The following is a 27,576-nucleotide window of genomic DNA, read 5'->3' on the forward strand; positions in this document are numbered from 1 at the left end:
CCCTAGCTGTACACTCAGATGTGATTAGGATGAGTAGGTTATGTAGTATACAGGTTCTGTATGGAGATGCAGGTAATCTGATCCTGTGCACTCCATTGTGTACAAGAGGCCAGACACCTCGTCTCCACTCCTGACTGACCAGCTTGTGTGATGAATAGACAGGGGAGTATATAACAAGAGGAGTGAGCTCTGCTGGGGGAGAGAGATCTGACACAGAGAGAGTGAGTGGCAGGAGACTGACTAAGAAGTAATGTTCTGTCAGGAGCTCCAGGAGGGATTGTCGTGTAGAATTGGATCACAGAAGTGTGCTGAGCTGTTTATAACCCATTCTGTTCAATAAACCACTGTTGGTTTTTCATCTACCACCGTGACTGAGTGATTTTGAACCCAGTATCCTCACATTTGGTGGCAAGCAGAGGGATCACTCAGGTTACAAGCATGGATGCAAGATATTACAGCAGATTGGAGGCAGCAGCACAATATTACAAAGACATCAAGAAGGGAGTCCTGCAAGGACTGTGTCATGGAAGAAAAATTGTAATCAATACAGTGGATACCAAGGAATCCATAATTGGAAAACTGGCTCAATGGGACGTTGAGCACCCTTGTGATAAGGAGGAAGAAGAGGATATGGTCCAGGCCTCAGCAGAGGAGACCAGTAAAGGAACCAGGGCAGTGGAGCTTGTGGTTGGAAGTTTGTCAGCATATCGGCAGGCTGGGAAGCCGGATCTTTTATTTATAGTTTCCAAAATGCAGTACATTTGGGAGTACTGAAATGAAGCTCAGTGGGAAATCAGCAGGTGGAGAGTATCCAGCATACAGGACAAGTTGTGTCATCTGGGGAATGCGTTCATGCACTGCAGAAGTGAAGCAGCCACATGGAATCTGGGGGAGCCAGAGTTTGAGGAATTCAGGGAGGAAGTGATCGCCACAGTGGCCCAAATGACACAAAGGATACAATATACAGAGACGGAAGGGCAAGTGCAGAGTAAATTGCCTTCCCGGACAGAGCCAGAGGAAGTGGCATTGGATCGGGGGCCCCTGGATACCCCAGCATGGCGAGACCAGTGTTACAGGGTGGATGCGGAAAGGCACCACCTGCAACAGCTTCTCCCATACCCAAGGGAAGAAGTTGCCCAGTGGTCTATACGGAAGGAAGCACACGAAGTGAAGACAGCAGTGAGCACAATCCAGGCACCCCAGGAGGAACTGCACTACAACTTCCCTTTTGCTGAGATGGAGGATGAGGACTTAGTGAGAGAGTGTCAAGAACTGTCTGCCCAGTATGTTACACTGGAAAAGGATGACCTTGACCAGGTGGATGCAAGGAAGCACTGTCTGCAACCCGTTCTCTTCTCCCTGGGGGAATGTCACAGTGAAACACTCAGTGACCGGCCTGAGCTGTGCTATAACTGGCCATTTGCAGGTTTGGAGGATATAGAAACCATCCCAGAGTGCCAGCGAGACATTGAGGAAGAAATTGCCACTATCATCCGACCACCACTTCAGCAACAGAGCCTCCAAGGGAATCCTTCAGGTGAGCACCAACCAGTCCTGGCTATTGAGCCATTTACAGTGTTGTGTTTGGGGGAGGCTACTGAAAATGAGAAGGAAGTGGGGTCTGTCATCCAAACACCCCAGGAGAAGATGCACTATGCCTTCCCATTGGCAGAGGTGGAAGAGGAGATCTCTGCGAGGGCAGCAGTAGGTGGTAATGTCCCAACTATAAGCATGGCTAGTGCAGACAGTGTCTCACTTCAGGCTGATCAGCATATTCGGCTGAGGGAGGCCTATTGTGAAGCTATGTTCATGGCTGCCCCAGTTATTTTATCAGAAAAGGATGTTCAGGAAGGGCCCAGTGTATCCCCAGCTATTGTATCTCTCCCAGAAGATTCTGGAGGTCTGTTCCCATTCAGTGAACTTGATGGTAAGGAGCTGCAGTCTGAATGCCAGAATCTTCCCTATGACTCAGAGAAAATCCAGGTATCAGACCTGGTGAAAATAGCATCAGCTCAGGAACTGGAAGAGAACATGTTGCTCTACTCTAGGGCACCTGAATATGTTTTGGACTGGCATTGTGTGCAAGGTGAAATGACTGACTCTAACCAGGATAATGGTGTTCAGCCAGGACATGTAACAGTGAATGCAGTGAATGGAGAAGGTAATGCCACTGTCCCTGTGAACCTACATCCATTTTCCAGTACAACCATGGTCGAGTTGGTGGGTACACACAAGGAAGCTGAGCAGATTGTACTCCAGGCCAAAGCATACAAGACTCAGAGTAGGATCCCACAAGTTACCCAGCCAGCCAGGCTGGAGGAAGCATTTACCCAGGATAGCACAGAAGAAACTTCTGGCATGGAGGAATCCCCATTGTGCCCTGACAATTACAATACCCATGATTCATGTTTGGGGGAGGGAAGCCACTGTCCTGATGCACCAGAGGTGATGGAAGTGGGGTTCCCAGGGAATACATTGTTGGGGAGGGAGAGTGAGGGCCCCAGAGATCAGATTTTGTTTATGGAGGAAAACTGTAACTATGTGAAATTTGAGGTTACCCAGTTGGGTGTAGGGGAATTATTAAGTCCCCAGGTGCAGTTATTGGACTTATTGAATTACACTGTTGCACATGCTGTTACCCCAACCCAGCGGCTGTCTACAAAGGGGACTTTGATTAATGTATTTGGATTGGACACCGGGGGGGAATACAAGAACTATGGACTGCTGATCACGTTTCCACCAGACCCTGGTAAGACTGTATTGATTTATGTACTGTGGGCCACGCACCCACCAGACCGGGGAAAGAAATTCCCACACAAGCCTCATGACAATTACCACAGACTTTGGACATGGGATGCTGGTGGGCTCTGTACAAACTGTAAAATGCTATTCACAAAAACCACCAGACCCACAAGAGAAACCAGCCAGTCATTGTTATGATGGGGCACAGACTGTCTGATGTAGAAGAGCATCACTGCGCTCAGCAAGCTTAAGCTACTTAGGACACAGGGCGAGAAAGTAGGGGAAGGTAATGTGACGACATGTGATGACACAGCTGGCGCGTCGTGTCGCTCAGTGGTAAAAGACACGTGGTTACTTTCCTAGCCCTGGTCCTACACATGGACTTCACCAATTGCCAATATGTTATTAGTTATATGTTAGGCAATATTGTATTGTATTGTGTGGTTATTATATTGTACAGTTATATTGTATCTGTTATATTTGGTATATGTAGTTTATTTGGTTATTATATATTCAATGTAATTGTTAACTGAATAAGTCTAGGCCAGAGTGTTAGTAACATAGTTAAATCAGTTCATTGTAATGTAAGTCCCCTAGCTGTACACTCAGATGTGATTAGGATGAGTAGGTTATGTAGTATACAGGTTCTGTATGGAGATGCAGGTAATCTGATCCTGTGCACTCCATTGTGTACAAGAGGCCAGACACCTCGTCTCCACTCCTGACTGACCAGCTTGTGTGATGAATAGACAGGGGAGTATATAACAAGAGGAGTGAGCTCTGCTGGGGGAGAGAGATCTGACACAGAGAGAGTGAGTGGCAGGAGACTGACTAAGAAGTAATGTTCTGTCAGGAGCTCCAGGAGGGATTGTCGTGTAGAATTGAATCACAGAAGTGTGCTGAGCTGTTTATAACCCATTCTGTTCAATAAACCACTGTTGGTTTTTCATCTACCACCGTGACTGAGTGATTTTGAACCCAGTATCCTCACACCCCCTCTAACCGGAAACCACACCGGAGTGAGTGCAAGAGGCGGCGGCCCCTGATGACGTCACGCACCACGCGACGTGCACCCTCCGGCGCCGTAGCCCGCTTCCTCTGTGTTATCATGAAAAATCAATAATAGTACTGTGCATAAGAAAAACCACAAGATGGCGCTGAGGGTTACCAATAGTGCTTAATAGAATCCCAATTTCTGCAATGCACAATGAAACAATGTCCATACTGTTATATAAAAATGCATAAACCTTAATGTAATTTAATATACAAGGCTATCTGACTGGGATAATAATTCTAATTAAGGGGATATAGATAATACATCTCGCAGCGATTTGTTTATAATAAACAAAATATGTCTGTTGGTCAAAGATTTAAAAATGAGATGACATTAGTTATAAGTGTTAATTATAATTAAATATTGGGCCCTAACAGTCAATATTGAATATACTACATAGGATGACAATAAACTGGACCCTATGAGGCAGATTATCCAAACAAAACTTGGAGAAAGAGTAGAGAAAAAAGAGAACATACATTTTTTTTTTTAAAGTTCATTAGAAACAACCCAAATTGTTGGTTTCATTAAGTCCCAATGGGGTTACTGTTTTTACTGGTATATCCAGCGGGTTTCCAAGCATAGTCGGCGGGTGCCGCGATCACCTCCTCTTAGATCACTAGTTATGTGATCAATGTTCTTGTATCTTAAAGTTGCTAAGGAGTTATTTTTCTCTCGAAAGCCACCGGTTGTTCTTGTGGTTTACTTTCAATGGCCTCTCGAATGGCTTGGCGGTGAAGGGCCATTCTTTCACGGAAAGATCTAATAGTTTTGCCTATGTACTGTACATAAGGCCACACTGGCATCCAAGGTAATTAATAACATAAGAAGACTGATATGATAAAACATGTTTCATTTTAATTGCTAATGTGTGACCACTTTCCATGTAGCTGCAAGTCGTGCAGCCTACACACCTGTAGCAGCCAGATTTTTTGGATAAGAAATGTTGTGGATGGTAAAGGCCAAGACTAGAGATGTAATTCCGGATGAGGATATCCCGTAGTTTCCTTGCCCTCTTATAACTGGGCATAATTTTGGTGTTTTTTAATATTCTCAAATCCGGATCGCTAGTAATAACTGGCCATAGGCTATTGCTATGTTGCATGTTCACCTTACTAAATGGGTGATACTGTTATATCTAGTATAAATGGAATCTTTTTTGTGGGGGTTTTATACTGTTGAAGTCAGAAAATATTACAAAACACACATTACATACAAACACCACATAGGTGGCCTCCGTGTGCGTGCGTGTTCGGCTGTGCATGCACATATTCGCAAATTGTGTATGGTCGCTCCCGCGGTCCTGCGCGGTTTGAGCGTGGTATGAGTAATTACAGTGGAGTTTGTACTCTCATGGAAAAGCCACAAAGACATATCATAAATCTAATATATATATATATATATTGTATAAAAACCCACACTGTCTGCTTTAACCTTTAAATAGCATGAAAATCAGTCACACATAAATTAAAACTCCCAGAGACTAAAATACAATGGCCTTATTTACACTAAGCTTTGAAATTCTATGACGAAGGCAAACACCTTTGTTTACTAAAATAGCCAAGTTTCTATTTAAAACAATGAGTACTGAATTGTCATTGTCTCAAATGAAAGCAAAAACAAACGAAGAGACAATACCCAGGAACCGAAGCTGTTTAGAAACAATAGCTAACCACAACACAAGACCAGACAGATAGAAATCTAAGATATTAACATTCATAGTCTAAAACCCATGGAGATGTAGGTGTTCATATATATATATATATATGAATAAATATATATAATTCCTAACAAATTGTAATAGCAGGAGTATGTGTGTATGTGTATATATATATATATATATATATATACAAACAGAGAACCCAGCACTCACCAAAGTAAACTCACTTATCCTCAACAATTCAATAAATAAATGATGGGGGTTTAGTTGGTGGATTGGCCAATGCACGGAAGCCTGCATACCGATTTTCAAGGTACCCCACCTTCATGCAGGTCCTACACTATCACAGAGTCTTAAAACCTGACTATTTCACTGCTGCATCATCTGCCTGCTAGATGTAATGTGTACCTGCCACAGACTTTATGGCTTTTAAAAGGCACACTAGTCACCTATTGCACTGGCTCAAAGATGATTGCTAAAGAACAGCTGAGACAGGTTCAGGATAATAAAGTCCACACAGGGGTGCATGAGAAAGCTAGTGGCCACGGTTAATAAGAGCTAACCATAGATTAACCCCTTCATATACACACAGAGAAAAACCACAGCACTCACCACACCAGAAGTGGGGCACAGCTATGCACTTACCACTCACAGGGTGGGGTGCATGTAACACTGCACTCTCCACCACAGAAGCGGGGTACACAGCTGTACTTACCAATCACAGGGCGGGGTGCATGTAGCCCATGACCACATCGCTCTAATAAATACAAACAGAGAACCCAGCACTCACCAAAGTAAACTCACTTATCCTCAACAATTCAATAAATAAATGATGGGGGTTTAGTTGGTGGATTGGCCAATGCACGGAAGCCTGCAGACCGATTTTCAAGGTACCCCACCTTCATGCAGGTCCTACACTATCACAGAGTCTTAAAACCTGACTATTTCACTGCTGCATCATCTGCCTGCTAGATGTAATGTGTACCTGCCACAGACTTTATGGCTTTTAAAAGGCACACTAGTCACCTATTGCACTGGCTCAAAGATGATTGCTAAAGAACAGCTGAGACAGGTTCAGGATAATAAAGTCCACACAGGGGTGCATGAGAAAGCTAGTGGCCACGGTTAATAAGAGCTAACCATAGATTAACCCCTTCATATACACACAGAGGAAAAACCACAGCACTCACCACACCAGAAGCGGGGCACAGCTATGCACTTACCACTCACAGGGTGGGGTGCATGTAACACTGCACTCTCCACCACAGAAGCGGGGTACACAGCTGTACTTACCAATCACAGGGCGGGGTGCATGTAGCCCATGACCACATCGCTCTAATAAATACAAACAGAGAACCCAGCACGCACCAAAGTAAACTCACTTATCCTCAACAATTCAATAAATAAATGATGGGGGTTTAGTTGGTGGACTGGCCAATGCACGGAAGCCTGCATACCGATTTTCAAGGTACCCCACCTTCATGCAGGTCCTACACTATCACAGAGTCTTAAAACCTGACTACTTCACTGCTGCATCATCTGCCTGCTAGATGTAATGTGTACCTGCCACAGACTTTATGGCTTTTAAAAGGCACATTAGTCACCTATTGCACTGGCTCAAAGATGATTGCTAAAGAACAGCTGAGACAGGTTCAGGATAATAAAGTCCACACAGGGGTGCATGAGAAAGCTAGTGGCCACGGTTAATAAGAGCTAACCATAGATGTGGTCATGGGCTACATGCACCCCGCCCTGTGATTGGTAAGTACAGCTGTGTACCCCGCTTCTGTGGTGGAGAGTGCAGTGTTACATGCACCCCACCCTGTGAGTGGTAAGTGCATAGCTGTGCCCCGCTTCTGGTGTGGTGAGTGCTGTGGTTTTTCCTCTGTGTGTATATGAAGGGGTTAATCTATGGTTAGCTCTTATTAACCGTGGCCACTAGCTTTCTCATGCACCCCTGTGTGGACTTTATTATCCTGAACCTGTCTCAGCTGTTCTTTAGCAATCATCTTTGAGCCAGTGCAATAGGTGACTAGTGTGCCTTTTAAAAGCCATAAAGTCTGTGGCAGGTACACATTACATCTAGCAGGCAGATGATGCAGCAGTGAAGTAGTCAGGTTTTAAGACTCTGTGATAGTGTAGGACCTGCATGAAGGTGGGGAACCTTGAAAATCGGTATGCAGGCTTCCGTGCATTGGCCAATCCACCAACTAAACCCCCATCATTTATTTATTGAATTGTTGAGGATAAGTGAGTTTACTTTGGTGAGTGCTGGGTTCTCTGTTTGTATTTATTAGAGCGATGTGGTCATGGGCTACATGCACCCCGCCCTGTGATTGGTAAGTACAGCTGTGTACCCCGCTTCTGTGGTGGAGAGTGCAGTGTTACATGCACCCAACCCTGTGAGTGGTAAGTGCATAGCTGTGCCCCGCTTCTGGTGTGGTGAGTGCTGTGGTTTTTCCTCTGTGTGTGTATATATATATATATATATATATATATATATAATATATATAAAAAAATAGAAAGAAATTATTGCGCCACTTGTGTTTACCAACGATCAAGGCCAAGGTATACAATGTACCATGCAAATAAAAAGTTGAAATAGACACTCCCTAAAGATTCAAAAGGGCGTCTGCTGACCCCCAAACAGGGATGGCAGTTCCCTGTGGTATGAACTAAAAAATGCAAGGGGGGAGGGGATTTAGCAACCAACGGTGTCTTTAAAAAGATAAACACTCACACTATGAGTAGATAAATATAAAATAAAATACAATTTATTCACAGAGAAAAGAATATTTTTCACATAAAAGTTTCTTAATAACAGGTCTCTTTAAAAAATGGGATAAAAACAATGTACACATAAAATATATTACCAGTTAAAATATATAAATAAGAAGATTATTGCTTAACTGGGTGTGTGGTCACTGCCAGGTTTCCCAACGCGTTTCGTCATTCAGACTTCATCAAGGGGTATTGGCTGAGTGGGACCAGGCTTCTATTTATACCAGTACTGCTCTAATAGCAATTATGACATCACTTCCTGTTGTTTGCACATGGTATTGAAGAACAGACTAGAATCTATTAGTTACAATTATTATATATCATGATTAGATAGTGTATATGGGTACAATGTGTGGTAAATGCTGTAAATGCAAGTTTGGAGCAGGAAAGGTGGATAAAAAGTCATGTATAATAGCGCTGGCGGCACTTCCGCCACACTTCCGGTATCCTGATGTCGCGTCACTTCCGCCCCACTTCCGGAGACGGGACCGCGCATGCCCCTGCGGTTTTCATTGGTTCTGTTCTTCCTAGAGACCAGGAGTATTCGTACAGATAGCTCCAGCGGCGGCCATCTTTGTGTCATTTTTTCATTGGCATTTCCATGCGGCGGCCATGTTTGTGGAGATCAGGATCAGGAATAATATTATGTCAGTCCTCCGTGGTATACAAAATAGGAATAGATAAAGAGGTTTAATTAATAGGTGATTAAAGAACAATCTGGTCACCATAGTAACAATTCCTAAGCAGAAAGACACTTAATAATAGGGCATTCATATAAGTAATTGGATAGTGCTTCATCAAATTGGTAGATTTATGACCAATTACGTGCACAACGTGCAGATTAATTAGATAAATACATGTAAATATATGAGTAAGTAGTTCCCTGCTAGGGTTAAAGCATAATTAACTATATAAGGTTTGAGTGTATTGATAAGGTGTACGCACTGCGGGTACTTTATACCGTCAGCGCTGCTTAAGGTTTAAGGTATAACATCATTGCAGTACTTTGCTGCATAAAGGTTTAAAGTGTAATCATATCATTGCATTGTATTACTAATAAGGTTTAAAGTTTATCAATTGAGTGTGCGCGCGCTGTGTGTACTTTGTACCCCCAGCGCGGCATGTGTACGTTAAGTCCGTACACCTTACGGGACTCTGTATGCAAATAGCGTACATAGTACATAGCGTGTGTATTAAGTCTAGCGGCCGCAGCGGCTCATGGTAAAAGTGTGTTTAAAGGTATAGCTTTAATGGTTTAAGATAATATCGACCTTATCAATTGGGGGCTCTCACGGGATATCACGTTCTTAATAATGCACTGTACGTTACAAACGCGGCTGTGATCGACCGGCTAATGATGGATGCATCGCAAAATGCTGACGAATCACATCCACGTGTATTGTGTTGTGTTATTAGTAAGATGCTGATATGAAATTTAAGGGACAATTCGTTTCTCATAATATTTTAAGATGCTAAAATGTATTTTTATTGTTGCAAAACAAGATTCAAATGGATCATATTGTGTTTGATTCAGATTGGATTGTATATTAGTTTAAGTAGGTTTAAAAGTATATTTAAAAGTTTGCATAGCTTTGATATAGTTTTATTTTTAACTCAGGCCTAAAATAACTTCAGGGTCTTTCATGGTGTGTGATTTCTTTGTGACAAAGGAAGCCACATGGTTTGTCCTCCATTTTGGACTAACCACATGGCCTGTCCACCATTTTGTGTAACCCTCATGGATGTGGAAGGGGGAGGAGCAGCGGCCATGTTGGGAAGGTCATTTTTCTAAATGGCTGATTTTCACTGCTCAAGAATAATCAGCTCTCCCTGGTCACAATCAATCACCATTTATGAGTTACCAATGCATTTATTTAACCAATGCCATAGTCAATTACAAATAGTTTCAGATGGGGCTTAATGAAAGTTAATAGTAAGATGAACACTTGATGTAAGAAGTACACACAGAAAAAAAACAAAGTTTTTTTCTTTGGTTTGTTTTTTCTTTTACCTCTAACATTTAGCTAACTCTGCTTACTATAAGATAGCCATTGAAATGCAAATTAACCTGTGTAACTGCTTTTTCTTAGCAGTGAACAACCCTCTTGAACAGGCAGTCAAAAAGCACACAGCATTGATATGCAAATTAGAGACTTTAAAGGAAATGCATTCATTTCAGTAGGTGTGTACTGTGTGGGGGTTCTATGAGAGTCAAGTTATATATATATTATATAAATATATATTATATAATAAGATTTTACTCACCGGTAAATCTATTTCTCGTAGTCCGTAGTGGATGCTGGGTACTCCGTAAGGACCATGGGGAATAGACGGGCTCCGCAGGAGACTGGGCACTCTAAAGAAAAGATTAGGTACTATATCTGGTGTGCACTGGCTCCTCCCTCTATGCCCCTCCTCCAGACCTCAGTTAGGGAAACTGTGCCCGGAAGAGCTGACATTACAAGGAAAGGATTTGGAATCCAGGGTAAGACTCATACCAGCCACACCAATCACACCGTACAACTTGTTATAACTATACCCAGTTAACAGTATGAACAACAACTGAGCCTCATTAAACTGATGGCTCCGAACAAAAAAACCCTATAGTTAAGCAATAACTATATACAAGTATTGCAGAATTCCGCACTTGGGGCGGGCTCCCAGCATCCACTACGGACTACGAGAAATAGATTTACCGGTGAGTAAAATCTTATTTTCTCTGACGTCCTAGAGGATGCTGGGTACTCCGTAAGGACCATGGGGATTATACCAAAGCTCCCGAACGGGCGGGAGAGTGCGGATGACTCTGCAGCACCGAATGAGTAAACTCAAGGTCCTCCTCAGCCAGGGTATCAAACTTGTAGAATTTTGCAAACGTGTTTGATCCCGACCAGGTAGCAGCTCGGCAAAGTTGTAAAGCCGAGACCCCTCGGGCAGCCACCCAAGAAGAGCCCACCTTCCTCGTGGAATGGGCTTTTACTGATTTAGGATGCAGCAGTCCAGCCGCAGAATGAGCCTGCTGAATCGTGCTACAGATCCAGCGAGCAATAGTCTGCTTAGAAGCAGGAGCACCCAGCTTGTTGGGTGCATGCAGGATAAACAGCGAGTCAGTTTTTCTGACCCTAGCCGGCCTGGAAACATAGATTTTCAGGGCCCGGACTACGTCCAGCAACTTGGAATCCTACAAGTCCCGAGTAGCCGCAGGCACCACAATAGGTTGGTTCAAATGAAACGCTGATACCACCTTAGGGAGAAATTGGGGACGAGTCCTCAATTCTGCCCTGTCCATATGGAAGATCAGATAGGGGCTTTTACATGACAAAGCCGCCAATTCTGACACATGCCTAGCCGAAGCTAAGGCCAATAGCATGACCACTTTCCACGCAAGATATTTTAGCTCCACGGTCTGAAGTGGCTCAAACCAATGTGATTTTAGGAAATCCAACACAACGTTGAGATCCCAAGGTGCCACTGGAGGCACAAAAGGGGGCCGAAATCTGGACTTTTATGGATCCCAATTTTAGGCCCATAGTCACTCCTGACTGTAGGAAGTGCAGAAATCGACCCAGCTGAAATTCTTCTGTTGGGGCCTTCATAGCCTCACACCAAGCAACATATTTTCGCCATATGCGGTGATAATGTTTTGCTGTCACATCCTTCCTAGCTTTTATCAGCGTAGGAATGACTTCAACCGGAATGCCCTTTTCCATCAGGATTTGGCATTCAACCGCCATGCCGTCAAACGCAGCCGCGGTAAGTCTTGGAACAGACAGGGCCCCTGCTGTAACAGGTCCTGTCTGAGAGGCAGAGGCCAAGGGTCCTCTGAGATCATTTCTTGTAGTTCCGTGTACCAAGTCCTTCTTGGCCAATATGGAACGATGAGTATAGTTCTTACTCCTCTCTTTCTTATTATCCTCAGTACCTTTGGTATGAGAGGAAGAGGAGGGAACACATAAACTGACTGGTACACCCACGGTGTCACTAGAGCGTCCACAGTTATCGCCTGCGGGTCCCTTGACCTGGCGCAATATCTTTTTCGCTTTTTGTTGAGGCGGGACGCCATCATGTCCACCTGTGGCCTTTCCCAACGATTTACAATCAGCTGGAAGACTTCTGGATGAAGTCCCCACTCTCCCAGGTGGAGGTCGTGCCTACTGAGGAAGTCTGCTTCCCAGTTGTCCACTCCCGGAATGAACACTGCTGACAGTGCTATCACGTGATTTTCCGTCCATCTGAGAATCCTTGTGGCTTCTGCCATCGCCATCCTGCTTCTTGTGCCGCCCTGTCGGTTTACATGGGCGACCGCCGTGATGTTGTCTGACTGAATCAGTACCAGCTAGTTTTGAAGCAGGGGTTTTGCCTGACTTAGGGCATTGTAAATGGCCCTTAGTTCCAGAATATTTATGTGTAGGGAAGCCTCCTGACTCGACCATAGTCCCTGGAAGTTTCTTCCCTGAGTGACTGCCCCCCAACCTCGGAGGCTTGCATCCGTGGTCACCAGGACCCAGTCCTGTATGCCGAATCTGCTGCCTTCGAGAAGATGAGCACTCTGCAGCCACCACAGCAGAGACACCCTGGCCCTCGGGGACAGGGTGATCAGCCGATGCATCTGAAGATGCGATCCGGACCACTTGTCTAACAGATCCCACTGAAAGATCCTTGCATGGAACCTGCTGAATGGAATTGCCTCGTAAGAAGCTACCATTTTTCCCAGGACTCGCGTTCAGTGATGCATCGACACCTGTTGTGGTTTTAGGAGGTCTCTGACCAGAGATGACAACTCCTTGGCCTTCTCCTCCGGGAGAAACACCTTCTTCTGTTCTGTGTCCAGAATCATACCCAGGAACAGCAGACGCGTCGTAGGAACCAGCTGCGACTTTGGAATATTCAGAATCCAGCCGTGCTGTTGTAGCACTTCCTGAGATAGTGCTACTCCGACCAACAACTGCTCCCTGGACCTCGCCTTTATAAGGAGATCGTCCAAGTACGGAAAATTATAACTCCCTTCTTCCGAAGGAGTATCATCATTTCGGCCATTACTTTGGTAAATACCCTCGGTGCCGTGGACAGACCAAACGGCAACGTCTGGAATTGGTAATGGCAGTCCTGTACCACAAAACGGAGGTACACCTGGTGAGGTGGGTAAATGGGGACATGTAGGTAAGCATCCTTGATGTCCAGTGATACCATGTAATCCCCCTCTTCCAGGCTTGCAATAACCGCCCTGAGCGATTCCATTTTGAACTTGAACTTCCTTATATAAGTGTTCAAGGATTTCAAATTTAGAATGGGTCTCACCGAACCGTCTGGTTTCGGTACCACAAACATTGTGGAATAGTAACCCCATCCCTGTTGAAGGAGGGGAACTTTGATTATCACCTGCTGGAGGTACAGCTTGTGAATTGCCGCCAGTACTACCTCCCTGTCCTGGGGAGTAGCTGGCAAGGCTGATTTGAGGTAACGGCGAGGGGGAGACGTCTCGAACTCCAGCTTGTATCCCTGAGATACCACTTGTAGAACCCATAGATCCACCTGTGAGCGAACCCACTGGTTGCTGAAGTTCCGGAGACGGGCCCCCACTTCACCTGGCTCCACATGTGGAGCCCCAGCGTCATGCGGTGGACTTAGTGGAAGCCGGGGAGGATTTTTGTTCTTGGGAACTGGCTGTATGGTGCAGCTTTTTCCCTCTACCCCTGCCTCTGGGCAGAAAGGACGCGCCTCTAACCCGCTTGCCTTTCTGAGGCCGAAAGGACTGTACTTGATAATACGGTGCTTTCTTAGGTTGTGAGGGAAACTGAGGTAAAAAAGTCGACTTCCCAGCTGTTGCTGTGGATACGAGGTCCGAAAGACCGTTCCCAAACAATTCCTCACCCTTATAAGGCAAAATTTCCATGTGCCTTTTAGAATCAGCATCACCTGTCCACTGCCGAGTCCATAATACTCTCCTGGCAGAAATGGACATTGCATTAATTCTAGATGCCAGCTGGCAAATGTCCCTCTGTGCATCTCTCATGTATAAGACTACGTCTTTAATATGCTCTATGGTTAGCAATATAGTGTCCCTGTCAAGGGTATCAATGTTATCAGACAGGGAATCAGACCACGCTGCTGCAGCACTACACATCCATGCTGAAGCAATAGCAGGTCTCAGTATAGTACCTTAGTGTGTATACACAGACTTCAGGATAGCCTCCTGCTTTCTATCTGCAGGCTCCTTTAAGGCGGCCGTATCCTGAGAAGGCAGTGCCACCTTTTTTGATAAGCGTGTGAGCGCCTTGTCCACCTTAGGGGATGACTCCCAGCGTAACCTATCCGTTGGCGGGAAAGGGTACGCCATTAGTAACTGCTTAGAAATTACTAGTTTCTTATCTGGGGAACCCCACGCTTCTTCACACAATTCATTTAACTCATCAGATGGGGGAAAAGTCACTGGCTGCTTTTTCTCCCCAAACATAATACCCTTTTTTGTGGTATTAATGTGGGTTAATGTCAGAAATGTGCAACACATTTTTCATTGCCGTAATCATGCATCGGATGGCCCTAGTGGATTGTATATTTGTCTCATCCTCGTCAACACTGGAGTCAGACTCCGTGTCGACATCTGTGTCTGCCATCTGAGGTAGCGGGCATTTTTGAGCCCCTGATGGCCTCTGAGATGCCTGGGCAGGCGCGGGCTGATATGCTGGCTGTCACAAAGCTGCGTCATCGAACCTTTTATGTAAGGAGTTGACACTGTCGGTTAATACCTTCCACATATCCATCCACTCAGGTGTCGGCCCCGCCTCCACGTAAGCGACACAGCCGTACCGACACACCGCACACACACACACAGGGAATGCTCTGACTGAGGACAGGACCTCACAAAGTCCTTTGGGGAGACAGAGAGAGAGTATGCCAGCACACACCACAGCGCTATATAATCAGGGATTTACACTAACAAAAGCGATTTTCCCTATAGCTGCTTTTATATATAGTTTTGCGCCTAAATTTAGTGCCCCCCCTCTCTTTTTTACCCTTGATGTCTGGAAACTGCAGGGGAGAGCCTGGGGAGCTGTCTTCCAGCGGAGCTGTGAAGAGAAAATGGCGCCGGTGTGCTGAGGAAGATAACCCCGCCCCCTTCTCGGCGGACTTCTCCCGCTTTTTTATCTGTATAATGGCGGGGGATTATGCACATATACAGCTTAAAAGCTGTATCATGTGTCAATTAGCCATGTAAGGTACTCTAATTGCTGCCCAGGGCGTGCCCCCCCCCCAGCGCCCTGCACCCATCAGTGACCGGAGTGTGTGGTGTGCATAGGGAGCAATGGCGCACAGCTGCAGTGCTGTGCGCTACCTTAATGAAGACCGAAGTCTTCAGCCGCCGTTTTCCTCCGGTTTCTTCTGTCTTCTGGCTCTGCAAGGGAGACGGCGGCGCGGCTCCGGGAACGGACGATTGAGGTCGGGCCCTGTGTTCGATCCCTCTGGAGCTAATGGTGTACAGTAGCCTAGAAGCACAAGCTAGCTGCAAGCAGGTAGGTTTGCTTCTCTCCCCTAAGTCCCACGTAGCAGTGAGTCTGTTGCCAGCAGATCTCACTGAAAATAAAAAACCTAACAAATACTTTTCTTTCTAGGAAGCTCAGGAGAGCCCCTAGAGTGCATCCAGCTCTGGCCGGGCACAGATTCTAACTGAGGTCTGGAGGAGGGGCATAGAGGGAGGAGCCAGTGCACACCAAATATAGTACCTAATCTTTTCTTTAGAGTGCCCAGTCTCCTGCGGAGCCCGTCTATTCCCCATGGTCCTTACAGAGTACCCAGCATCCACTAGGACGTCAGAGAAATTATATTCTTATAATTATGTGTATATTTATATCAGTGTATGTTCTGCAAGATAGCTATCCAATCTGAATCATACCATTTGAATTATTGATTATTACTAGATTCATTTAGACCTGTGTAAAAGATGGAGAAATTTGTTGCTATTTAGTTAAAAATATAGAATAAATATTAAGGAAGTAAACGTAAAACACAAATACAGTCTGGCCTAGTTAAACAGGTTTATACAGAAAGATACTGTGTTGTGTTAAGTAAATGATTATAGGTAATATCGCTTACATTTATAGAAGTGTGGGATTTGTGCTATTGCAGACGTACGGTCTTTGTACACGTGTCTCGGACAAAGTACGGGACTGCGTACGCAACGTAAAGACATACGCACATCGCGTATTTACGCAACGTGCGTAAGGGTACGGCCGCTAAGTACAAATTACACAATAGCATTGTTTAGTTTAGGGGCGGGACGGTAGCCATGCAATAATAGCACAAATTGCTCAGTGTCCAAGATTTAGTTTAAATAAAACCTTTCTTACTGTATTACCTCTGGGGAAAGCTATCAGTTAACAGGAAAATATATTTTTCTGATCAGAAAACTATAGAGTGTTGGTGTGGGCTGAAAAAGGTGTGAATGTATTGAACCCCGTTTGGTGAACTTGGCGAAACTTGGTGAAACTTGGTGAAACTTGGTGAGCACGGTCTAGGTGAATACGTGCAACGGAGTGTGATAAAGTTTTTGTGGTATTACACTCCGGCTGTTTTGGAGCACAGTGTGAAGACTCCAGTGATCCTACCACTTATAGATAGCAAGTGTCTATAAGCGGTTCGATTGGACCGCACGGTTGTGTGGGCAATACGTGGCGCAACGTGATACGAAGTTTTGCATATTTGTGCGTAAATCTCTTCATCATACACGTTGTGTCAAGCACATGCAAGCGTGATTTGTGTAAAATAAAGGTTTTAGGGAGTTTTCGCTGGTCTCTCAGGAAAATCTCCAGAGGCAGATATTCACTGGGTACGGTAAGTTACTCCTAAAGGCCCAAGGGATGTAGGGCCTGCAACGGCTACACGTGTCTGCTAAAAAAAAAGGCGGATCCGTGATACTCGGAGCAGAAGAAGTTAGTGGAAGAACTTTGAGGACTTCCACCGGTAGACTACTGTGTTTGGAGCATTTAGGAAGTTTTCCCGTGTTAAAAGGGTCCACAATGGGAGCCAAGTGCACAACACAGGGACGTTCCTCAGTCAGGGTTCAGACAGCAGAATTGAGACCCAGGGGGTCAGCTCGGTTAGTAATGTGGGGGAAGTATGGTCCCCACACTGAGACCTTTTGTGATGAATGGACACGAATGACTGTGGGGGATAAAGCATCATTTCCTGGGATAGGTAGTTTTGATCCAGAGGTATTGCAGAATTTAAGGAGTAGGATAAGTCTAATAAAATCCAGAAAACAAAGGATTAGACATACAGATTGTTTAAATTTATGGCAGCAAGAGGGCGATATGCAAGAGAAATTAACATATGCAACCGGTTCCAAACCTAGCGGGAATGAGAACACAAACACACCATTGTCGACACAGGTCGAAGGGGAACAGAAGGCTACAGTCAATGATACATCCATAAATGATAGTAATATGAAAGAGCAATGTATTAACCCTAACTTTTGCAAAATGTATCCTATTTTGAAGTCTCTCCAAGGTTTTAGGTCACGGGGAGATGAAGAATTCAGCCAAATCGCAGCTCTCCTCCAAGCAATCATGTTGCAGGAAACTCAGGTGGGACCTGTCCAACCAGGTAGTGCAGTAACAATATTCCCCAATGAAAGAACGGGTGAGGTCACAGCTACCGGTAAGTATGAGACAGTTCATTGCACAGAAACAACAACACCACACAGTAAACAGATTACGAACGCAATGGTAGGATTACACCCTGTCTTGGGAATAGTAACTCCCAATGGGGGAACCGATAGACAGGAAGTAGTCCTCATCAGGAATAATGCAATGTATTGCCTGTGGCCCAGAGATGAGCTGCGATCAATCATTTCAGAATTCCCCGACCCTCAGAAGCATTTAGCCAGATGTCAGAAATTTATCAGAGATCTGGGTAATGTGTATGAACCGACAAACCAACATTGGCGGACATTTTTGAAAGCATGCCTACCCCCTAATATTGACACCCAAAAATTCATCACTGATTGTAGATTAGAGTTGGATAGTCCTATGACTGACAGAAACAATCAGGAAAATATAGAACGAATTAATAGGCAAATAGAGTTTTGTTTCCCCACTGAGTGGAGAAGAATTTTCTCCATAAAACAGAGGGAAAATGAAATGACATCTGAATATTTCCACCGAGTACTGCAGGAAATGGACAGATACATGGGGGTATTAGATGCAGGGAACGATGAAAATTACAGAGAAGTGTCTGTGTCTGTGCTAATGGACGGACTCGATCAGACAGTGAAGGACAGAGTACAAACCTCTTTGCCTGGTTGGAGAGGGGTCACAGTGGCTTGCCTTAGAGAGTGCGCAATTGAACACCATAGGAATATTGCTAGGCATAGAAAACTGCAAGAGGAGAGGCTGAGGATTGAAAGTATGCAGGCTCTTACACCAAAGTCTCATCAGCCCAAACACCAAAACCCTACTAGTAACAAAAGACCGATAATATGTTACATTTGTAAAAATGAAGGACATTTTGCTAGAAATTGTAGGAGTAGTAGAGCACATAGCCAATATAGACCCCTAGACAGAATAAATAAGCCACGTTATTAAACACATAGACGGGATCAAGGGACATATAGTAAGGAATCACGAGCAGTATAGAAAAACACAGATTCGGTTAATGGGAAGAACAGAATAAATGAAACTTTACCCTTTTGACAGAACTTACGGAGATTAGGAGGAGGCTTCTAAACTTCTGCTTCTCTCCCTCTAGCAGAAGTGACCTCTAAGTAATTTAACGGGAGTTTTGTTAGAGATGGTATACATATAGAGTGCTCCCACCCAGGAAGCACAAAATATGTTAAAATACCCACGAAGACTAATATTGCATTTCACTGTTTTAGAAGCATGTCCATCACAGGTAGAGGAAATTATCTCAAAGATACCGGGTTCCCTATGAACTTAGAATGGACAAGACACTGGATTGATGGCTGGGATAGTCCCAGTAGAGATATAACACACATAAAAATTTTTTTTAAGGGAACAGCCTGATTAGGGAATCATTCCCCGTAGTGCCCAATCCAGATGTCAAACTTTGTAAAATCTTCTTTGTTACTAAACTCTGTGATTTGTCTTCAAAGTTTCCTCTTCATCTCTGACGTTCACCGACAGATTTACAGCTCAAACGTCACATGTCTACTCGGCTTTTCAGAGGTCTGCCCACAACCAGTATATCTCACCAGCATCACTGTGCCTGGCCATGCACAAAGGGTGGAGAGTGGAAATACTGGTGAAGGGAGACTGTGCATAAGATACCGATAGACATGATGGTGTGACAGCCTGATGGTGAACGCAAATCTGACAAATTTTCTTTTTATTATTTTTCGCTCTCCTTTTAATTTTCCATGGATGGTTTACTTCACACAACAGTTAAACACATTGTAATGCAAGATTTATGTTCCCTACAGAAAGGTCGCTGACTCGGAGAGAATATCGTATCACTGGAGTGTCTGTTCCGGGAAGGCTGAGAGGCAGCACTGTTGAGACGGCACCTGAGCACGGAGAACAACAAGACTAGAGGCGGTTGTCGCACCAGTTTTTCTTTTTCCTTTTTATTATTTTCTCCATCTCCCATTACCCTCCTTTCCTCCCCCTTCTTGTTCCCTTTCTCTTCCCTTAACAAGATGGACTTACCCCAAGAGACTGCGTTCCGGGTTTTCCTGTTAACCCTGGTGTTGACCAGAGCAGTCTGTTTCGGTGAGAGTACCAGAGAGGTCGAGAAAGGATCTGGAATGGGTTCTGATGGCGAGGATGGATTTGTAGAATTCCAAGAGCAACACATCAATCGAGCAAAGGCGATTATCAGAAAACGATCTGGTTGTCAGGAAACTAGGAGGCACTGTGAAGGGTTATTGGCTGAGGAAAATTGCATTTGTAGGAATTGTGAAAACATAGTTGAGGACGGGTGCATCCAGAGATGTCAGTCCAGCCTTAATATCAACATGGACCGTCATCCATTGAGTGACTACCACTCACTAGTGGGTAAGGTTTTAAACCAAACAGAATGCTGGGTGTGCTCACAAGTACCTCAAGGTCAGAGCAAGTCAGGACTAGTACTGTACCCTTTAGCAATAGATGAGGTACTCAAATTACGGGGTGGGAGACCGGTGGACAAGAAATGTAATATTTCTAGGCCCCCTAGTTTGAAGCTCCACCAATATCATGTAGATAGATCCTTACTGTGTTTCAACATTTCCAATTCCCGAAAGCCGAGAAATTGGGAGGTGACATGGAATAACCAAACCATGGCATTTTCGCACCGAGCTGATAGGATACCCGTAGACTCTGAACTTATACGCCAAATAGCCGACAGTGGAAGGTATTTTTGGTATAGGTATACTCTAGGAAGCAAGACCATGCGGGTTGGAGAAGTATCACCAGGGTACTGTGCGCATATCATACAGCCTGATATGTGTACTGAACAGATGAGAGAACTAGGGATTGGGTTTTTCACTTGGAAAGTTTGCAATATGGTAATGTCATATTCTGTCCCATAAGTTCTCCCCGATGATGCCTATTTCATATATGGGAGGCAGGCGTATAAGTGGCTTGCCCCAAACTCAGAGGGATTGTGTTACATTGGAAGAGTGTTGCCAGAGGTCATGACCATAACCCATGATAAGATGAAAGACGTTCACCACAGTGCTCAGGCTCCTTATACTCATACTCATTATGAACACATCGTTAAGAGACAACCTCATAGATAGGATAGAGCACATAGCCTCTGATTTGATCCACGAATCCACCGGGGTTCAATTCCTACTCGCGTTAGACATCACTCGTACCGCCAGAGGAATTATAAATTATAGGTATATCCATGCGCTAGCGAACCTGATAGATAATATCACCGAGATGTATGATGACACCTTCAGGTATACAGGAAGGGAGTTGCAAGCTTACAAAACGGAACTGATCCAGCACAGGATGGTCCTCAATTATATCACAGCCGTGACAGGCGGGTGCTGTGTCACTCTGGCAACTCAGTATGGTGTGAAGTGCTGCACGTATATTACAAACAGCACTGATGACCCAACCAGGGTCATCGATCAAAAGATGGACGATATATTGCAGTTGAAGTGGGAGTTCCAAAGGAGACACAACCTTACCCTTACTGCTGTGAGTAATGAACTGACCGGCTGGGTCTCATGGTTGAACCCACGAAATTGGTTCTCAGGTTTAGGAAAGTGGGCTCAAAATGTAATCATGAGTGTGGGAAAGTTTCTCCTTTGTATCCTGGGAGTCGTCATAATTATTGGCTTGATATTTAGGTGTGTTCGAATTCTAACGCGGCGCAAGCACGGCACAAAATTGATGAGTTTAAGGAGCGGGGGCATTTGTACAGCAGCAGATTTAATTTATGACCCATCAATAGAAACAATGTTGTGATAAGACATGATTCCACGGCCCGTTTCTTTCACCCGTTTTTCCTTTGTTTCCCCTCAGCAAAAATACACCCATCCGGAAAAGACTTTGATCAACACCCAAGAATATTTTTGAAAATGTTATGTGAATGTATTTTAGATATGTGTCTTATCTTCATCTCTACAACCTCCAGTTAATGACACACATAGACGACAGGTGATATCCACATATACTAGCACTTACATATGTTCCCCCTCCATGTATCATCAACTAAATGTGCACCCTATTTGTTGGAACAAAAAGCCAAAAAGAGCTCGTAGTGTTTGTTGGCCCACTTACAGACCCTTAATACGGGATGAGAAGGATTTAATGTATACTTCGCAATACCTCGAAGCTTATTTAGAACAAATACGGCACGATGATACATGCCCCTCAGACACGGATTCATACATACATGCTTTTTACTATCCCACTAGGTCATACATTTCCCACCTACAACTCTACCCCGATCATCCAAGCTTTAGTATATATTGTATAGGTAATATTTTTTTTTCTGTTTATTGATTAGTTAGTGGCAGTAATTGATGACTGCCAAAGTGTCGACTGTCGAAGTCAGAAAATATTACAAAACACACATTACATACAAACACCACATAGGTGGCCTCCGTGTGCGTGCGTGTTCGGCTGTGCATGCACATATTCGCAAATTGTGTATGGTCGCTCCCACGGTCCTGTGCGGTTTGAGCATGGTATGAGTAATTACAGTGGAGTTTGTACTCTCATGGAAAAGCCACAAAGACATATCATAAACCTAATATATATATATTGTATAAATCCCTCACTGTCTGCTTTAACCTTTAAATAGCATGAAAATCAGTCACACATAAATTAAAACTCCCAGAGACTAAAATACAATGGGCTTATTTACACTAAGCTTTGAAATTATTTGAAGAAGGCAAACACCTTTGTTTACTAAAATAGCCAAGTTTCTATTTAAAACAATGAGTACTGAATTGTCATTGTCTCACCTGAAAGCAAAAACAAACAAAGAGACAATACCCATGAACCGAAGATGTTTAGAAACAATAGCTAACCACAACACAAGACCAGACAGATAGAAATCTAAGACATTAACATTCATAGTCTAAAACCCATGGAGATGTAGGTGTTCATATATATATATATATATATATATATATATATACATATATGAATAAATATATATAATTCCTAACAAATTGTAATAGCAGGAGTATGTGTGTACGTGTAAATATATATATATATATATATATATATATATGAATATGTGGATATATGTATATCTTGAAGATTGAAATAGATAATCATATCATGTGTGGGATCATATTGTTCAGAGTCACGTAAACATTAATCTGGTGGGAATAAGAACATTATTAAATATTACCTCATTAAGTTGTTAATAATACCAGATTTATGTATGATTAATGTGATGTGTTTAACTGGTCATGGGGCGGGAACTCAGATGTAAACAACAGAAACCACATCTCAAGTCCTAGCCATCGCCCACTTCTTGAACTGACCAATGGTCCCCGGTGCACAGGATATGTCCCACCCCCGAACCAATGGAAGAAGAGCACACAGTGTCTATTGTATTATGTTTTGATCTACTGAATAAAGAGCGAGCTGCAGGCCAAGTCACTATCACAGACTCTTAACGCTTTCAACCTGATTAGTGGAGGACCGGGACTGGGAAGCGCACGCGATTATTCACACGTATGTACATTGACTGTAGCCATTATTCTGTTGTAGATATATCTTCTTAGCCTTGTAGTGTATAATTTGTACTGTTATCCCCTTTTCGAAATAATCCACTGTGGCCTAGAACCCAGCGGTTAACTTCATATCGGTGTTGTGTCCTCATTTCCCTGCTAGGGTTTAAAGCGTATTTAACTATATAAGAATTGAGTGTATTGATAAGGTGTACGCACTGCGGGTACTTTATACCGTCAGCGCTGCTTAAGGTTTAAGGTATAACATCATTGCAGTACTTTGCTGCATAAAGGTTTAAAGTGTAATCATATCATTGCATTGTATTACTAATAAGGTTTAAAGTTTATCAATTGAGTGTGCGCGCGCTGAGTGTACTTTGTACCCCCAGCGCTGCGTGTGTACGTTTAGTCCGTACACCTTACGGGACTCTGTACGCAAATAGCGTACATAGTACGTAGCATGTGTATTAAGTCTAGCGGCTGCAGCGGCTCATGGTAAAAGTGTGTTTAAAGGTATAGCTTTAATGGTTTAAGATAATATCGACATTATCAATACCAACTTGGAGACAGAAGAGTTTGGGTACTTGGTTTTTGTAAGACCTCCTGTTTTAATTGGAGATGAGCAGGTTCAGTTCTCTGAGAACCGTACCCTAACGAACATTTCATTCCGAGCCAAGAACCGAGCCCAACTCAGAAACCAGAACGAGGCCAAATGTCATCATCCTGCTGTTGGATTCTCGCAGGTTTTGGATTCCATATAAGGAGCCGCACGTCACCGCCATTTTCACTCCAGTCCTGGAGAGTGTAGCGAGAGAACGTGTCTCCTCAGTGTCTGTTGGTTCAGGAAAGTGGTGTGGCGACCTGCTCTTATGTGTCATTCCAGTGCTGTCTTGTGCTGCATCAGTCCAGTGATGGTGTCATGTGCTGCATCAGTCCAGTCACAGTGGTGTGTCCTGTGCTGCCATAAGTCCAGTGTTAGAGTAAAAGTCCAGTGCAGTGGTGCTGTGTTGTGCTGCTTCAGTCCAGTGGTGGTGTCCGGTGCTGCCATAAGTCCAGTGGTGGTGTCCTGTGCTGTCTTAAGTCTAGTGCTGCTGCTGTATTGGTCCAGTGCAGTGGTGCTGTGTTGTGCTGCATCAGTCCAGTGGGGATGTCCTGTGCTTCCATAAGTCCAGTGGTTGTGTTCTGTGCTGCCATAAGTCCAGTGCTGCTGCCATATAAGTCCAGGGGTACTGCCGTATAAGTCCAGTCCAGTGGTGCAGCCGTATATGTCCAGGGGTACTGCCGTATAAATCCAGTGGTACTGCCGTATAAGTCCAGTCCAGTGGTAATGCCATATAAGTCCAGTCCAGTGGTGCTGTCTTGTGTTGCATCAGTCCAGTGGTGGTGTCCTGTGCTGTATATTATTTACTCCAAATAAAAGGGTTATATACTTATATTATTATCCAAATAATTTTTGCAGGGTTTGCCCTGTGTGGTGTAGGGTTACGCTCTCCTGTGCTGCATGTTGTTATAACTTCAATTAAAAGGGTTATTCTTATCCAAATTATTTTTACAGGCTTTACCATTATTACTATCCTTTATTTATATGGCGCCACAAGGGTTCCGCAGCGCCCAATTACAGAGTACATAAATAATCAAACAGGAAAACAGCAACTTACAGTTGATGACAGTATAGGACAAGTACAGGGTAAATAAACAAAGTTACAGCAGATGACACTGGAATAAGTATCAGGTGGCAGAAGACTGCTGGATGTGGTACAGTTGAAGATTATTAAAGTAAGACAAAGGATAAGCACATGAGGGAAGAGGGCCCTGCTCGTGAGAGCTTACAATCTAAAGGGGAGGGGTAGACAGACAGGGGTGACACAGATGGGGTACATAGAGAATGTGGAACAGAGGCTTAGGATGAGATTTGGCTGGGTTTGGTGAAGAAGTGGGTCTTGAGAGCCAGTTTGAAGTTTTGTAGAGAGGGGGAGAGTCTGAGGGGGAGAGGTAGGGAATTCCAGAGAAGTGGTGCAGCACGTGAAAAATCTTGGAGGTAGGAGTGGGAGGAAGTAATCCGTAGGCAGTAGAGTCGGTGTGCATTAGCAGAGCGAAGAGGATGGGTGGGAGTTTAAAGGGAGATAAGGTCAGAGATGTAGGTGGGAGAGGAGTAGGTGAGGGCTTTGTAAGCGAGTGTGAGAAGCTTGAAATAGATTCTAAAAGGGAAGGGAAACCAGTGAAGGTCTAGTAGGAGAGGAGAGGTAGACGTAGTGCGTTTGGTGAGGAAAATGAGCCGGGCAGCAGCATTGAGGATAGATTGGAGTGGAGAGAGGTGTTTTTCAGGAATGCCAGTCAGGAGGAGATTACAGTAGTCCAGTCTGGAGATGACCAGTGAGTGGATAAGAGTCTTAGTAGCATCCTGGGTCAGAAAGTGTGTGATCCTGGAAATATTTTTTAGATGAAAACGGCAGGTTTGTGAGAGGTGCTGAATGTGTGGTTTGAAGGAGAGGGAGGAGTCAAGGATTACTCCAAGACAGCGCACTTGGGGGCCAGAGGAGATAGTAGTGCCATCAATAGATAATGAGATTGTAGGAGGTGAGGTTATGCGGGAGGGAGGGAAGATGATCAGCTCGGTCTTAGACATGTTAAGTTTAAGAAAGCACTGGGACATCCAGGAAGAGGTAGCAGAGAGACAGTTGGAGATACGAGTGAGGAGAGCAGGGGAGAGGTCTGGAGAGGAAAGATAGATTTGGGTGTCATCAGCATAGAGTTGATATTGGAAGCCAAAAGAACTAATGAGCTTACCTAGTGAGGATGTATAGAGAGAGAAGAGAAGAGGACCAAGGACAGAACCTTGGGGTACACCTATAGTTAGTAGAAGTGAGACAGAGGTGGAGTCATGAGAGTAGACAGAGAATGAACAGTCAGAGGTAGGAAGACAGCCAAGAGAGGGCAGTGTCACGCAGACCAATGGAGTGAAGGATTTGCAGTAGGAGAGGATGATCCACAGTGTCAAAAGCAGCAGAGAGATCAAGTAGAATAAGTAGAGAGTAGTGTCCCTTAGATTTAGCAGCATGGAGGTCATTGCATACTATTATAAGGGCAGTTTCAGTGGAGTGGAGAGTACGGAAGCCAGACTGGAATGGGTCAAGTAGTGAGTGTGAGGAAAGAAAGAAAATAAGGCGGTTGTAGACAATACGCTCAAGGAGTTTGGAGGCAAAAGGGAGGAGAGAGATGGGTCGGTAGTTGGAGAGAGTGTTTGGATCAAGGGTAGGTTTTTTAAGAATAGGAGAGATGAGTGCATGCTTGAAGGCAGAGGGGACAGTGCCTGATGAGAGGGAGAGATTGAGAAGGTGGGAAAGATGGGAACAAGCAGAAGGAGAGAGGTAGCGGAGGAGGCGGGAGGGGATAGGGTCAAGTGGGGAGGTGGTGAGGGGACAGGAATGAATGAGGGCCATGACTTCCTCTCCAGATGCATGGGAGAAAGATGTCAGAGTTGGTGGGAGGGATGGGGAGGGGTGGTAAGGGATGGGAGAAAGCTGGTTACTGATGGTCTGGTGTGATGTGATGTCCTTACGTATGGAGTCAATTTTGGATGTGAAGTAAGTGGCAAAGTGAAGAGCAGAGAGTGAGGAAGGAGACGAGGTGGAGGTGGGCAGAGGAGTGAGTTGAGAGTGGCAAAGAGGCACCGAGGGTTGGAAGACTGGGAGGAGATGAGGTTCTTGAAGTATGACTGTTTAGCAAGAGAAAGGGCAGCACTGAAGGATGAGAGCATAAGTTTGAAATGGAGGAAGTCTGCCTTAGAGTGTGATTTCCTCCAGTGACGCTCAGCAGTACGTGAGCATTTTTGCAGATATCTGGTGCATTTGGTGTGCCAGGGTTGAGGTGTTAATTTGCGAGGGTGACTAGTGGTTGGTGGAGCAACAGAGTCAATAGCAGAAGTGAGGGATGCATTGTATATGGAAGTGGCTTGTTCAGGGCATGAGAGAGAGAGAGAGAGAGAATAGGAGAGAGAAGTGAGTCAAACAGGGAGGAAAGGAATGTGGTGTCAATAGCCTCAATGTTACGCTTAGTGATGGTAGCCTTGGGAGGTAGAGATGGGGAAGTTGAGAGAGATAAGTTAAAGGAGAGTAGGTGGTGGTCAGAGAGTGGAAATGGGGATTTTGAAAAATCAGAAATATCACAGCAGTGAGTGAAGACCAGATCCAGTGAGCTCCC

Source organism: Pseudophryne corroboree, chromosome 8 (genome assembly GCF_028390025.1).
Source record: "Pseudophryne corroboree isolate aPseCor3 chromosome 8, aPseCor3.hap2, whole genome shotgun sequence".
Classification (NCBI taxonomy): domain Eukaryota; kingdom Metazoa; phylum Chordata; class Amphibia; order Anura; family Myobatrachidae; genus Pseudophryne; species Pseudophryne corroboree.